This window comes from Rhinopithecus bieti, unplaced genomic scaffold (genome assembly GCF_001698545.2).
Source record: "Rhinopithecus bieti isolate Rb0 unplaced genomic scaffold, ASM169854v2 scaffold_5626, whole genome shotgun sequence".
Taxonomy (NCBI): Eukaryota; Metazoa; Chordata; class Mammalia; order Primates; family Cercopithecidae; genus Rhinopithecus; species Rhinopithecus bieti.
In genome coordinates, this window is record NW_016805666.1 from 428,757 (window position 1) to 437,631 (window position 8,875).

The 8,875-nt window shown below is 45.7% G+C and overlaps 1 protein-coding gene across 2 annotated transcripts in view; it reads left to right on the forward strand.

The window, feature by feature from the left end:
• Positions 1 to 425: 425 nt before the first annotated feature.
• ADIPOQ (adiponectin, C1Q and collagen domain containing) overlaps positions 426 to 8,875 on the forward strand; it is a 14,360-nt gene continuing 5,910 nt past the window's right edge. The window contains exon 1 of one of the 2 annotated variants that reach the window (XM_017873373.1): positions 426 to 490. The gene's annotated coding sequence lies outside the window, so the exon portion shown is untranslated. The remainder of the gene's footprint in view (positions 491 to 8,875) is intronic. The other variant, XM_017873374.1, reaches the window with a different exon arrangement.

Genomic DNA, 8,875 nt, shown 5'->3' on the forward strand with positions numbered 1-8,875 from the left:
ACGCACAATGAGCAAGACTGTGATGTGATAATTGGTGTCCTGACTTATTTTAGGGCAAATCTATGGGAGGGGGGGGCCTCCTGGACCACTGAGCAATTCATTTACATTAGGGTGTTTCTCTGTCAGTTGCAGGAAAAAAAAATCTTGTTTTCCTGCTGTGGTTTTGACCTTTGCCTCATCTTCTGTTGCTGTTGTAGGAGGCAAAATAAGGGTCAAGGCCTGGAGACACAAGTGCTTTGACTGAAGCTCCACTTGGCTTCCCAAGCCCAAGCTGGGTTGCACCAGGTTCCCTAGGGTGGAGGCTGTGGGCAGCTGCCAGGGACATGTGCCTGCCCACCGGCCTCTGGCCCTCACTAAGCCGGCCAATGGGAAAGGACAATTGTGAGGTGGGGACTGCCTGCCCCCATGAGTACCAGGCTGTTGAGGCTGGGCCATCTCCTCCTCACTTCCATTCTGACTGCAGTCTGTGGTTCTGATTCCATACCAGAGGGTAAGAGCAATTCTGTGAAGTTCCAGGCTGGGTGAAGGGTGCATGCATAGCCTCTGTCTGGGATCACCCAGGCTTTCCTGGCCATAGCAGTGTGGGAGTGGATATAGGTGGATACTCTGGTCAGAGCAGCACTGGTGGAGGCAGGTATGCACTGGGCTTCTTCCTCAATTCTCCCACAACCCCAAGAGAGAAAGGGTTATTTCAGGCATTCGTTCTAAGATGCCTGGAACCATTCTGATTTTTCCCCATTCTCTCTGTGGCAGGATACCTACTGAGCAAAAGTTAGGGTCAGTGAGGTGGGAGGGTTTGTCCACAGATGAAGTCCAATTTGATTAAGGGGGATAAAGGAATACATTGCCTCTTAGCTTGACCAGGTAGGGCAAAGGAAGAAGCATATGTGAAGGCAGCTTGAGAAAAGTCAAGCTGAGTGCTGACTTCAGAACGGAATTTGGAATCCAGCTCTGCCACTTCATTCTATTCAGCAAATATTTACTGAGCAGATCCTATGGTCCAGACAGTGGGTTGGGTTCACGAGATACAATGATGACTGTGACATGTCTATAGATTTGGGGATATCTGTAGGTATGGGGATATCTTACAAGGTAATCAAGAGGTTCTAATGAGGCCAGGCATGGTGGCTCGCACCTGTAATCCCAGCACTTTGGGAGACCGAGGCGGGCGGATCACCTGAGGTCTGTAGTTCCAGACTAGCCTGATCAACATGGTGAAACCCCGCCTCCACTAAAAATACAAAAATAGCCGGGTGTGGTGGCAGGTGCCTGTAATCCCAGCTACTCGGGAGGCTGAGGCAGGAGAATTGCCTGAACCTGGGAGGCTGAGGTCACAGTGAGGTGAGATCCTGCCACTGCATTCAAGCCTGGGTGACAGAGCGAGACTTTGTGTCAGAAAGAAAGAAAGACAGAGAGAGGGAGGGAGGGAGGGAGGGAGGAAGGAAGGAAGGAAGGAAGGAAGGAAGGAAGGAAGGAAGGAAGGAAGGAAGGAGGGAAGGAAGGAAGGTTGGTTCTAATGAGATAAAATGAGAAGAGCCTGGCATATAGTTGGAACTTATGAAAAATTGTAATAAAAAAACATTTTCTGACAGAAGAAACTGGATCTACCTGGTTTTTGTAAAGCCTAATCCCGGTCACCCCAGGGAGTGCTGTTTCTGAGGCGTCCTGGTGGTTTTGAGCTGTAGATGGTGAAGGTCAGAGTGGGAGGGATTTTACAGGTTAGATCAGCCTCTCTTGTGTTAGAGGACGTGGATCCCTGGTCTGGAGAGGTTCTGGTTTTTAGATCAAGCCTCGCAAAGGGTGGCACCAACTCACTCCTAGGGACTCCACTAGAAGGAAGGCCAGCTCTGCCTAATTCAGTTGGGGAGATGGGGGTCCCTTTATGCTAGCAGAATATGTCGGAAGGAGCATGATGGTGTCAGCTTGGTTCAGGAAGGCCAGTGGTACACAGGGAGTCCTGCAGCTTCCTTAGCAGTCCCTGCTGCCACTCTTCCTTAAGTCTTGAGGAGTTTTTTTGGCATAATCTCGGCTCACTGCAACTTCCGCCTCCCGGGTTCAAACAATTCTCCTGCCTCAGTCTCCCAAGTAGCTGAGACTACAGGCATGCGCCACCACGCCCAGCTAATTTTTGTATTTTTAGTAGCGACAGGGTTTCACCATGTTGGCCAGGATTGTCTCAATCTCCTGACCTCATGTTCCACCTGCCTCAGCCTCCCAAAGTGCTGGTATTACAGGCGTGAGCCACTGCGCCCAGCTGAGGAGTCTTAAGCCGAGATCACAGCATTGCACTCCAGCCTGGGTAAAAAGAACAAAATTACATCTCAAAAAAAAAAAAAAAAAAATAGACACAAGACTGGCTCCTTTTTTTTTTTTTTTTTTTTTCTGGGACAGGGTCTCACTCTGTCACCCAGGCTGGAGTGCAGTGGTGCAATCGCAGCTCACTGCAGCCTCGATTTCCTGGGCTCAAGTGACCCTCCCATCTTAGCCTCCTGAGTAGCTGGGACTACAGGTGTGTGCCACCATGCCTGCCTAATTTTTAAAAATTTTTTGTAGAGACAGGGTCTCACTATGTTGGCTGGGCTGGCCTCAAACTCCTGGGCTCAGCAGTCTTCCCATCTCAGCCTCCCAAAGGGCTGGGATTATATCCTTGCTCTTTTTAAGGTGGCTGCAGGGACAAACTTTCCACTACTCCTTGTCAAGCCAGTGTACCGGTGGCCCCAGACATACGGCTAAAGTCAAGCCAGTGGACCGGTGGCCCCAGCCATATGGCTAAAGTCAAGAGGTGATGTCTTTTGGAGAGTAGATGCTGTCAATCAGGAATTTCCATCAGAAACGCCATCATGTGGAGAGAGACTTATCCTAAAAATGTGGTGGTGGGGGATGCTCTGTTTTATTAGTTCCTTGAGAGTACGTGTGTGTGTGTGTGTGTGTGTGCGTGCTCATGTGGATGGGTGTGTATGTGTGTGTGGGGGTGGTGCATATGTGTGTGGATGTGTGGATGTGGTGTGTGGGTGTGCACGTACGTAGGTGGAGGTGTGTGTATGGGTGCGGGTAGGTGTGTGTGTTGGGCATGGAGATATTGACAGCTCTTCCAGGGCTGAGTGAAGGCTCTCGGGCAAAACTCCTGGGACCTAGGCAAAGCTGAGTTGATTTCTGGTTATGCCATTTATTATTGGGTTGCACCGTGTGAAACTGCCAATATTCTACATTTTGACTTTTATGTATTTTTATTTATTTATTTATTTTTTTGAGATAGAGTTTCACTCTTGTCACCTAGGCTGGAGTGCAGCGGCGCAATCTCGGCTCACTGCAACCTCTGCCTCATGGGTTCAAGTGATTCTCCTGCCTCAGCCTCCCAAGTAGCTGGAATTACAGGCGCCCACCATCATGCCCGACTAATTTTTGTATTTTTAGTAGAGACGGGGTTTCACCATGTTGGCCAGGCTGGTCTGAAACTCCTGACCTCAGGTAGTCCACCCACCTTGGCCTCCCAAAGTGCTGACATTACAGGCATAAGTCACTGTGCCCAGCCTATTTTGACTTTTAAAAATGGGAGTTTGATATAATTCAATCCAGTGGTTGAATTAGCTAGCATCTTTCTCTCTCCAAGTCTCCGGTTCTCCTACATGTTAGAGTCAAAAGCAGGGCTATGGGAAGATTAAGTAAAATCAATTTTGAAAATGCCTTATGAAAATTCCACTCCAAGGAACTCGCGCCAGCGTCAGTGTTTTCCTGTTCCTCATCTCACATGATCACATTTAGTGGATTAGGAAGCTGAGTCTGAGAAGCTCCGTGTGATGCTTTCGGGGGCCCTGTGGCGTGATGGAAAGCTCACTGGTTTGGAAGTCAGAACGGAGTCACTCAGGGATCATTTCCTTAATCTGTCAGTTTCCTCATCTCTAAAGTTGGGGTCATTTCTTTCCTTCATGGAGTTATTGTAAAGATGAAAATAAATCGTGTGTAAAATCTAGCATGGGAGCTGGCTTCTATAGTGCATTCCTACTCCTTCCCCTCAGCCTTCCCATTTGTAAAAGCAAGGCAGGGGGGAAGTGATTTTGGGGGCCCCTTTTGACTCTGACATTTGAGGATTTTGTATGCTTTGTTTTGAGACAGAGTCTTGCTCTGTCACCCAGGCTGGAGTGCAGCTCACCTCAAATTCCGCCTCCCAGGATCAAGTGATTCTTATGTCTCAACCTCCTGAGTACCTGGGATTACAGGCAGGCGCCACCACCCCCAGCTATCTTTTTTTTTTTTTGTATTTTCAGTAGAGACGGGGTTTTGCCATATTGGCCAGGCTGGTCTTGAACTCCTGACTTCATGTGACCCACCCATCTCAGCCTCCCAAAGTGCTGAGATTACAGGTGTGAGCTACTGTGCCTGGCCAATTTTGTGTGCTTTAATGCTCTTTTCTGCTGGAAGAATTGGCACCAGGTTTGGTGACCTCTTTCCCCCATACAGCTCTGCCTCCTGCCAGTCCCAGAGGGGACCCTATCCCTGCATTTCGCAGGATTCTGCTGTTGCAACTGAAATTCCAGTAGGTCAAAGTGAAATTTCTCATACATTTTAACATGAAGATAAGCGATCACAGTATGGCCCTTGAGGATCCCGAGAACATCATGGTCATCCCCTTGTATAATTTTAACGGCAGACAAATCCATACCTGTGTGAGGTTTGCCAGGAAAGCCAGTGCAGGAGAAAACCAGAACAGCCATTTGGACTTCAGATCACACCTCTGCCCTCTTTTACTTGATATCTTTGGGCAGAAATTACTGAACCTGTTTGGTCCTCGGATTTCTTCTGTGGGAATTGCATCCTACCTCTGGGAGTTGTGTGGTCACATTGAGGTTAAAGGGGTGATGGCTGTGTAGCAGTGGTCCATACATATTTGTTTGCTGCCTTTCTCTTCACTTACGTGTGGAGCACTTTATGAGTTTATAAAATACTTCTTCATACTTTCTATCAATTGGTTCTCACAATGCTATTGTGAGATAGGTTAAATGAGGATTATTGTCCCACATTTATAGGCAAAGAGCATGAAGTTGGGGAGGTTGAATGAAGGCTGGAAATTCACCCAGAGAGTTAGTTAGGTGAAGCCTAGACTAGAAGCCAGGTCACTTGCTTCATAATCTGCAAGTTGTTTTTTTTTCTTTTTTTTTTTTTTTTTAATTGAGATACAGTTTTGCTTTTGTTGCACAGGCTGGAGTACAACGGTGCGATCTCAGATCATTGCAACTGCTGCCTCCCAGGTTCAAGCAATTCTCCTGCCTCAGCCTCCCGAGTAGCTGGGATTATAGGCATGCACCACCATGCCTGGCTAATTTTGTGTTTTTAGTAGAGACAGGGGTTCACCATGTTGGTCAGGCTGGTCTCAAACTCCGGACCTCAGGTGATCCTCCCTCCTTGGCCTCCCAAAGTGCTGAGATTACAGTGGAAGTCTTTTTATGCTACTTTTTTCTTATATCCCTCACCCCATGGGGTGGAATATTGAAAAGCAGGATGTGTGACCACAATACTTTTCTCCTCCTGGACTATGTCTAAGAGTCTGTTATTGGGTTCTGAAGACCAGAGTTTAATTTCCTGTCTCTCAAAATAGTTGTGAGAATTGAATGAGATACCAAGGGAGGAAAGGGTTTCAGTATTTTCAAAAATTTTAAAAGTCCGCAAAAATTTTAGTTTTAATACAGATAAAATAGATCCCTTTATTTTATAAAAGTAACAAAATTTGTTATTTAACAACTATGTTGTTTATTAATTTTGCCTTTTTGTATGCTGCCAGGGAAGAAATATTAAGAAATCTTAAATTGATTATGGTGAATCAAAAGGTCTGCCTGGATTTTTTATTGCTCTAACTGTACAGCTAATCATACAATCTCAAATTTTTTTAAATGACATTTCAAGGGTGTACTTAGCTGCGTAACTCCTTCGTTGCCAAAAGCTTTGTCACCAAAAATAATTAAGCAGATGCCTGAGTTACTAAAGGACACATAACAGAGTTGAGACTTAGGAAGTTTTGGTGCCATGCTAAGTCCACAGGGACACAACAAATAGCATTTTACAAAGGCAAAGAATTGTGACACTTGAGATTTAGCTTCTTGATCCATGTAAAAGTTTTCTTTATAGGCATAATTGAGTTTTAGATCATAGTACTCAATATTACTTAGTAATAATTTTTTTTTTTTTGATAGAAATAGAGTGTAACAGGCTGGGCACAGTGGCTCACGCCTGTAATCCCAGCACTTTGGGAGGCCGAGGCGGGCGGATCACTTGAGGTCAGGAGTTTGAGACCAGCCCGGCCAACATGGTGAAATCCCATCTCTACTAAAAATACAAAAAAATTAGCCGGGTGTGGCTGTGGATGCCTGTAATCCCAGCTACTTGGGAGGGTGAGGCAGGAGACGCTTGAACCCGGGAGGCGGAGGTTGCAGTTAGATGAGATGGCTCCACTGCACTCCAGCCTGGCCCACAAAGCAAGACTCCACCTCAGAGAGAGAGAGAGAGAGAGAGAGAGAGAGAGAGAGAGAGAAAGGAAGGAAAGAAGGAAGGAAGGAAAGGAGGCAGGGAGGGAGGGAGGGAAACAAAGTGTAGCAATGGCAATATCTAAAAAAACAGATATTTTTATATGTTTGTAATTTTATATATATGACCCCAACTTTAGAGATGAGGAAACTGAGAGATTAAGGAAATGATCCCTGAGAGACTCTGTTCTGACTTCTAAATCAGTGAGCTTTCTATCATATCACGGTGCCTCCGAAAGTGTTACACAGAACTTTCTAGTGTCAGCTTCCTAATCCGCTAAACGGGATTATATGAGGTGAGGAACATGAGAACGCTGACATTGGTGAGGGTTTCTTGGAGTACAATTTTCATGTGGTATTTTTAAAACTTATTCTACTTAGTCTTCTCAAAGCCCTGCTTTTGACTCTAACATGTAGGAGAACCTGAGACTTGGAGAGGGCAAGATGCGAGCAACAGAGCAAGACTCTGTCTCCAAATAAATAAATAAGTAAAATAAAAAAGAACACAAATAATTCTGAAAGAATTTTTTTTTGAAAATTAGGCATGTTTGCACTGGTCTTCAATTGTTATTAATTGCCGATTTCCCACCCAGAATTAAGTTGGAATGCAACTTTCCTTTTCAATCAGAGTCCGTTCTTAGTCTTGGAAACTTCCGAGGCTCCTGTGCTCATCCTGCTCTTGTATTTCCAGCACCTCTACCCCATGCCACTGTCATGGAACCTAGGCTGATTGCACCTATTAGTGGAGAAATCTGTCCATAATGCTGAAATGTGGGCACAAAGGGTGTTCCCTTAAGGTAGGAGAAAGGGATCTTTATTTTTATCAAAGGGGGAGGAGCCAGAAAACTCCAGAGACCCCTGAGTTTGTCCTCTCTCCAAGGTTTTGGGGTAAGCCCCCAGTCACCCTTTATGTCTGGGGCCTTCTTTAGCTGCCTCCACCCATTCACAAATTCTGGATTCTCTCCTCTCCTCCTGTTTCCCAGTGGAAAAGGATGGAGCCTCACAGATTCTTCCCATTTCTGGAGAAAAACACGCATGGAGCTCAAAGTTCTTCTCAGTTTTATTGCCGAAGCCATAATAAGAAAAGGCAGAGCTGGCAAGCCGTCAGGAAGTTTAAAGATGCGTGAAATCTTTAAAGTCTCAGAACAAGAATTCTCCTAAAATACAAAACGGGCTTTGCTGGTCTCTCCTTGGCTTCTCATGTAGCTCACCTCTTTTTTCTTATCTTGAGACTAGTCAAACCTAAGCTGTTTCTCATTTTATTTCCAGCAGCTATTGAGAACACGCTCCTGAACTCTTCAAATTCAGTAGAGGGCGACAAATGTACATATAAATGATAGTAGCGGGTCTTAAATAAAGACTCATGACACCTAAAAGGGCAGCACCTGAGTCTGATTGCACCTGTTTCTGTTGCTGTTTCTGTCTCTCTTCTCTCTGTCTGCCATTTCATTCTCAATTGTTACTTTACTTACAAGATCATATTAGAACCTGATGTTTGATAAATAATGCATCAGATCTATAGTGAAGGAAAAAATGCAGTTAAAGTTGTTGTAACAGCTAGTCTTCAAGTGGGGAGAAATCATTTGAGTACCTTAGGTCACAGCTTACATCAAAACAAAAAATCAGAGCTACATTAAAGAGTGAAATTTTACGTCGGGCGCGGTGGCTCAAGCCTGTAATCCCAGCACTTTGGGAGGCCGAGACGGGCGGATCACGAGGTCAGGAGATCGAGACCATCCTGGCTAACACGGTGAAACCCCGTCTCTACTAAAATACAATAAACTAGCCGGGCGAGGTGGCGGGCGCCTGTAGTCCCAGCTACTCCGGAGGCTGAGGCAGGAGAATGGCGTAAACCCGGGAGGTGGAGCTTGCAGTGAGCTGAGATCCGACCACTGCACTCCAGCTCGGGCGACAGAGCGAGACTCCGTCTCAAAAAAAAAAAAAAAAAAAGAGTGAAATTTTAACTATATCAAACAATAGGGAAAAAAACAGAAGAAATTTGAATATTTACTAAATCTTAGCATGAATAACAACTACTTAACACTTACAGGCAAGGGCTGGGTGTGGTAGCTTATGCCTTTAATCCCAGCACTTTGGGAGCCCAAGGCGGGAGGATCGCCTGAGGTCCGGAATTTGAGAGTAGCCTGACCAACGTGGTGAAACCCCATCTCTACTAAAACATGCAAAAATTAGCCGGGAGTGGTGGTGCATGCCTGTAATCTCAGCTACTTAGGAGGCTAAGGCATAAGAATCGCTTGAACCCGGGAGGTGGAGGCTGTAGTGAGCCCAGATTGTGCCACTGCACTTCAGCCTGGGTGACAGAGTGAAACCCTCTCTCAAAAAAAAAAAAAAAAAAAAAA